The sequence below is a fragment of the Leptopilina heterotoma genome, unplaced genomic scaffold, assembly GCF_015476425.1.
Source record: "Leptopilina heterotoma isolate Lh14 unplaced genomic scaffold, ASM1547642v1 Lhet_569, whole genome shotgun sequence".
Taxonomy (NCBI): domain Eukaryota; kingdom Metazoa; phylum Arthropoda; class Insecta; order Hymenoptera; family Figitidae; genus Leptopilina; species Leptopilina heterotoma.
In genome coordinates, this window is record NW_025111126.1 from 292,637 (window position 1) to 300,079 (window position 7,443).

The window sequence follows — 7,443 nt, forward strand, 5'->3', positions numbered from 1 at the left end:
GTAATTAGCGCTCCCAAAAACCCCCGAGTAACAATTTTCAGTCAAATTGAATTAATTTTTAGAAAATATGGCCGCTATATTGGATCCGCCATTTTGAATTTTTAAAATCTGACCTCAAATTCGTATTCAGCGACCCCGAAAACCTTTATATACGAGCAATGACGTGAATTGCACTGCTACAAAAAAGTCGGGCGTTAAAGGGTTAAGGTTGGTAATGGTAAACAGCCAAAATAAGTAAAACTAGACAATTGAAAAACTTTTGTCTCCAATTTTCAAGTTATCGATGATTTTTGGTAAATATAAAAGTACAATTTTTGCCTATGGAATATTTTTTAAACAATTTATTTATTTTTGAACTTATCAGGTATTAAAGTTTTGGGTCATTTTATTTTTGTTTTCTTATTACTCTAAAACGAATAAAAATAATTAAGGGAACTTTTTTTAAAATTAAAGCCAAAAGTCTATATCATTTTAAAGAAGAAATAAAGCGATTGCTAAAAAATAAAAATTTATAATTGTTATTAACAATTCTTTTAAACAACTTCAAATTAAATTATGTTCTGAATGATTTTTTTGAAAGATTAAATTACCATTTATTGATGCACAAAACTCCAAGGGTTAATTTAAAAAAAGTCAGTAACCTTTAATATTATAGAAATTATGTAAATTTCTCCGCCAAACTGCAGGCAAAAATCGGCTTGTGTTCCTGGAAAAAGATAAAATTGCAAACTAATAAAGTAAGAAACTTCATGCTTCCAAGCAAATTTTCAAGATCAAGAGTCGATTCTCACCTGCATTTTGGCAAAGTTAATTATTTTAAATTGATCACATAATGTAATTAAATGTCAAATATTAATGAGTGATAAAAGCCAAAATATTGTTTTTCTACATCTAGTAACTTTATATTGTGAAAATTTAGGTATATTCATTTACTTTTAAAAGAAGACAATTTCCTAAAAAATTGGCTTTTGCAATGACCCTTAAGAAATTTCAAGGGCAAATGTTCAACAAAATCAAACAAATGAATTTTATTTGTATCATAGAATTTTGTAATTAAAAAATAAATTGAATGGGCGCGTAGTGCGCAGAATTTGTTCTAGTTTATTTAATTCTAACAACTGTTTTTCAAATCCGAATCAAAATATAGTCGAAATAAATATTTTTGAAAGATATTTGCTAACATTAAAACACTCCTGGCACTAGAGGGTTAAATATATGAGTACAATGTTTAGGATTGTAAAGTTATACTATATTACGTACTTAATAAAATGTTCATATCATTGTTTGATCATTATAGAAATTGTATGTATAACTATATATACTATAAGACAGTACTTTAAATTGATTTCTTTTAATTTTTCTAAGAGAAGAAAAATCTGTGAGATAATTTATTTTATGTTGATGTGTTAATGTATGATGTTGGCATGCAGATTATTTAGAGCAGGATGTAGTCAATAAGAACATACAAATACGGATGAAATCGGTCGTTTATTAAGAGCTCGTTGACGATCGAGACGTTTACGGTCGAAGCGATATCCAGAAGAAGAAGAAGTGCGTGCGCACACGGCAGTGACGTAGAATCAAACTACTGTTAGAGTCAAGCGAGATATTAGGCGCGAATATACAATATTTCAACACTCCCTCCCGAGATTGACTCGTTTACAATATAAATAAAAATGATCAATTTTACAAATTTCAAGCTAAAATAATTTATAAGTTTCTCAATTTATTTTAAATATAGTCGTTTCAAGTCCATCCTTTCTCAAGTTGAATATTCTGGACATTTTAGCATTGTCGAATTTGATATATGTAACTTCTGTAAATCTTAGGACACCTTTCGAACAGCTCATCTACCAATCTACCAATCATTATGTCTGAGTTTCATTCAGTAACTGAAAATTATTCAAAATAATTAATTTCGTCATTTAAGTATATTTATTACCATTGTCACATATCGTATACTGTCGTGTATTTCAGTTGTTCATTTAAATTTTTCTTAGAAGAACTGTCGTTTAATCATTTGTTTATTCAAACTGTCTAGAAGAGAAACTGTCTTACATATTAGTTGTTTTTTTTTAAATTACCTAAGAGGAATATAGAACTTTTATCACACAACTTTGTTGTTCGTTATTATATCAGCCAATTATTATGTAATTGAAAAACATTCGATATTTACACAATCGTACTTAACATATTATTTTATACATTCTTGATGAACATCCGTCATGTCATATGCCTTAATTTATTTCGCCAATAGTTTTGTACATATCGTTGCAGCTTTATTATCATATTTAACTAGTCGTTGTAAATAAAACTTTGTCAAACTTTTTCGTCGGGGATTCGCTTATCGTCATAATTTTATTAAAATATTGACTTTCATCAATAGCAATATTTAATCTCAAATTTCAATAAAAAATGTAAATTTGATTATTAGTATTTCAAGAGATAATGTCTTGAAACAGTCGCATTACAAGAATCAAAATTACAAAATCACATTTGAAAAACATTATTTGCTATTAACAAAAACTCATGTTCAAATTAGCAAACAGATCGTTTCGTCTACTTATGAAGTTCAAATATAATTTTAATTTCAGTCAAACGTTAAATTATTTATTTGATCAAGTTCCACTCGTTTCCAGTAAGATTATAATATAAATTTTATCTTAACTTATAGTTTTATCTATGTGATAGAAAACTAATCAATGGTTATTCTTTAAGAAATATTAAGAGCTTTTTCATAGAATTCCAAACTGTCATTTGTTTCCACGTTCCTTTTGTTCTTGATTTGATAACTGTTCTAATGCATTTGTTGATTTTATAAAATTTGTTAGCTGATCAGAATTTCGTTCACATCTGCTTCTTGTATAACTGTCATGCTTTCTGTTGTCTCTAAGTCGTATTTTCATATCTAACAGACATTCAGGTTCACATGAGTTTAATTAAGATCGTTATGAGTTATCGTTGTTAACACTGTTCGTATAAAAATTAATATTTAGATACTGTCGCATAAATTTATTTTAAATCATATAAATTTTTATGTTTTAAATACTGTTATTATTTACCTTGCTTTCAATTTAAGAGATCTTAAACTGTCGTATTTTCGATTGAAAAACTCATCTTAAATAAATATTTTGACTTTTTACTATTTTTAACTATCATTAGTTAATCTATTATAGAATATAATTTATACTTTATCGTCAAATTCAATTCGTTACTGATTCTTCTCAACCAATCGTTTTAATTTTTAGACTCTATCGTTTGGTTAACAGTCAACTGATTTTCACTAATCTTTAATATAAATGTAAAATAGAATTTCTATGCGTCTTATTTTCTGTTCTAATGAACTCGTCTTTTATATTAGATTCTTTAAAACAATCGCAAATTCAGAAAATTTAGTTTTTACTAATTTAAACTGTTTTCTGACTATATGAGTCTCGTAATTTTCTCTTGTGAATTTAATTATTTATTTATACTTTTGTTTAATTCATCTCCCTCCGTTTCTAATAATCGTTTTTAAGGTTAAACTGTTCTCTATTTTATCTCCCTCCGTTTTTAGTAATTCATCATTGTTTTTCTAAAAATTTACTGTCTTAGCAATTTTTATTTTAATGAACCAATCGTTTAATGACAAATTCGTTTCTGGAATTGTTCTGCTTTAAGTATTTATTTTATCATCTCTTACTATGAACATTTTTTTGTTATTGACAAATAATCTAAACATTTGAATCGTTTAATTTCATTTCGTTAAAATAATCGTTTATTATAAATTTACTTAGAGAACTTCGAAGTTAATTTATTTATCGTATCATTTGGTTAAATCTTTCTAGGATTCTATTTGTCAAGAAATATCGAAATTATCAAACTGACATATATATTTTTGTATTGTAATAACTTTTTCGTATAAATTCTTACATATGTGTATATATTACAATTTAGAAGACTGTCCTCGAAAATTATTTAGATTTTAGGCTTTTATTTTATTTCTATTATATTCCTCTAACTTTCGTAAAATAACCAATAAATATTTAGTCAGTTTGTATACGCAACAATATAGCTTTATTTGTTTTAACAAAATCGTTATGAGAATAATTTGAATTCATCTAAAATATTATTTACTTACGTTCGTTAATTTTCGCTTTATTATTGTGATGTAAAAATTATAACTTTTGCTGACATTTTGGAAACTTTCGTTAACCATTTTATCATTGTCCTTTTGTAAAATTTGATAAAAATGTCATTTTTATAGTATTAATATATTTTTCAGTTATTTTCATCAAGTCGTTTGTTGTACAATCGTTATTTCGGCTTTCACTTATTTTTTAAATTTCGTTATTTTGATCCGTTTTTTATTGTAATCTACAGTAGTGTCAAAAACAATATGAAATATTTGAAGTGTTAAACCTATAAAGTTTTGTATATATAAGTTTGATGAAAACAATTCGTTCGTTTTAGGATTAAAACTATTCACATAAATATCGTTTAAATAAGTCGAAAAACCTGTCTAAAATAACAGTCGAAATGATTGCTGCTTCTTTAAAAACATAAATTCGTATATTTATATTTTTAAATCAATCTTGTTTTTACTTTAGGACAAATTAATCGTTTATTATTATTTTTTATTATCGAAATAATAAATATTATTTTCGAGACATATCGTTATAATTATTGCTGCATTTATAATCGGACTTTCTTATGGTTGAAGAAATAATTAGGTGAATTATATTTTTCTACCAAGGTGAAAATATTATTAGGCATTGACGGAATAATGATTTGATTTAACATACTTACACTTCGGTTCCGATGTTCTGTGAAATCAATTTTTTGTTCTCCATTCGTACTTGTTTGTGTCTTTCGTTGTTGAGTTTTTAAATTGTCATTTTATAAACAAATTGTTTTAATAGTTGACTGTCGTTACTTTTTTGTGTAAAAGTGTTTACCATAATATAATTAAAAGATCATTCAAATAGATCAAAATTAACTTTTTCGTTATAACATTTAATTTTGAAAACTGTCTTTCATTATTGGCTGAATTAGTAACACTTAGGCTTATTATTTGAGCTGACTAAACTCTTACCAGTAATACATGTTTGTTTTCCTAACGTTTTTTTTAAAATTCTTTAATGAGCGACAGTCCTCATAGACTGATGGCAGTCTTATAAAAAGCAAAGCTTTGACATTCGTAAAAATATTGTTTTTGAATTCTTGATTCTTTCAAGAGCAATCGTTTTTCTTTTTGTGACTTATATCATTTACTTGAACATTTCGTTTTGTTTAAGTTTCAAGTAATTTAAAATAATTTCTGTCACTTTAAAATGCAAAGAATTTTTGTAAACTGACAGCATTCAATTTGTTTTGGGCCAAAACAATAGAATTTTAAAAACAATTAATACTTTATTCGTTATTAAATTAAGAGGGGTTTCGTCTATTTTTCATTATTTAAACCTTTTAAAACAAGAATTGTTTTTCTTCTCTTCTCGTTTTTTTGTTTTTATAATTAGAAATAAGTTTCTCACGTCGATCAAAAAGAAAATTTATAGAATCTCATTTCGTATCATATTTAATTAATTATATATGTTTCAGTTGCACTCGTTAAATTTTATTTCGCATCGTTTCTTTAGTTTACTTAAAGTTTTGTTTTTATCGCAAGTATATAAAAAAATACCATACAGTGAACTATACTTATTCCATTTATGAGAATTGCTTGCAATTTAAATTCGTTTTTCTTTTTATTTATTTTTAAAAGGAATTTTAAGGAAATAACTGTCGTATTTAAAATATGAAACAAATCTATCGTCTGTAATTTATCCGCCAACAACTCGTAAAAATACACAAAAGGTTGTAGATTAATTTAAAGTTCAATTATTTGTTCGTTAACAATTAAACTAATTATTAAATTAAAAACTAATTATAATTTATTGAAACCATTATTAATTATTAAATAATTAATACTTTACTGTCGTTACAAATTCGCTAATAAAAATTTATTTTAAGTTTTCTCTAAAGCGAATTCATGGAAAGATCAGTCATTTGGTTTAAAGTTATTATTAGTAATTTTCGTTTAATTTTTCGTTAACAATTCGTTTATTTATGTACCTTTTTTAAATTTATTTATTTTTTAAATTTCGTCTGAATTAAATGAACAGTCATTATCTTAGAGTACTGGACAAATAGATTTATCTATAATTCTAAGTCGCTTCAGCTATTCATCATCGTTCATTCGTTGCTGAATCTGTAGTTTTATTTTTTTTATGCATCGTCAAGGTCATATAAAAAAAGGGGGTAAGATTCAGTCAATATGAGTCAGCACTATCGTTTATATTCAAACTGTCATTTATGATTAAAAATTAACAAATATCCTATCGTTATTGCCTAATTTTCCGCCTTTTTCGTCTCTGATTGATCGTCAATACTGTCTTTCAACTTATCGTGATCACCATCGTCTTTATTAACAATACTTTTGTTTTTTATAAATTTATATTGCATATCATTTAAATTATGAATATTCGTTTTTTAATTTTTCTTTATTATTTACTGTCATCATATTAACTTTCGTATTTACTGTCTTCCTATTATATAACATTGTTTAATTTATAAAAATTATTAATTTTTATTTTTATAATTTAATTAACAATCGTCTCTACTGTCGTTATAACACATGTCGTTTTATAATTTATTGTTATAACCGTCTTTGACAGTGTTGTCTATGAATTACAGTCGTTACTACTTGTCTCAGTTTCGTTCTGAGAGATCAAAATATCAATCATTTCGTTAATTAATTTTCTTCGTAGTAGCTGCTTCTAGGACCTTTACTTTCTTCTGGTGACACATTTATCAGACAAATTAAAAAGTTTATATAAAACAGTCATTTAAATTTATGTTGTCGACAACCCCCTCGTACAGTCGTTAGATATTAATAAATCGTATACACAGTCGTTATTCGCATACTGTCGTAAACAATACGTTTTCTATTCGTTTACCAATCGTTTATCACCTGTAGAAATTATAAAGTCATTTATAACATTCTAAATTATCGAAACAATTTGTTTTCTTGATTGAATCAGAAAATAAATTTTCTGTCAACCTTCTCGCATATTCAGACTTATTATTTGTGGTTAGATCCACTGGGTTTTAAATTCCCAACGCTATTGGACGTCGCCGCCAACTCGATTTGACCTTTTTTCCGCACTTATCTATTCGTTTTGTAATATCCAATTCGCTGTTCAAGTGAATGGTACCTTAAAAACAAATTGTTAATTATATTTTAAAATAAACATTCGTTATTTGTCAAAGACTAGAAAAACTGTCATTAAATATTTTTCGTGCTTAAAGATTGTCTGCTCCTAAACCATTAAAACAGAACACATGCTAAAATGATTTGGAACTGATTCATTTTTCCAACCCTCGTTATTATCAATTGTTACGAAAAACAAACCTAGTTGTTTC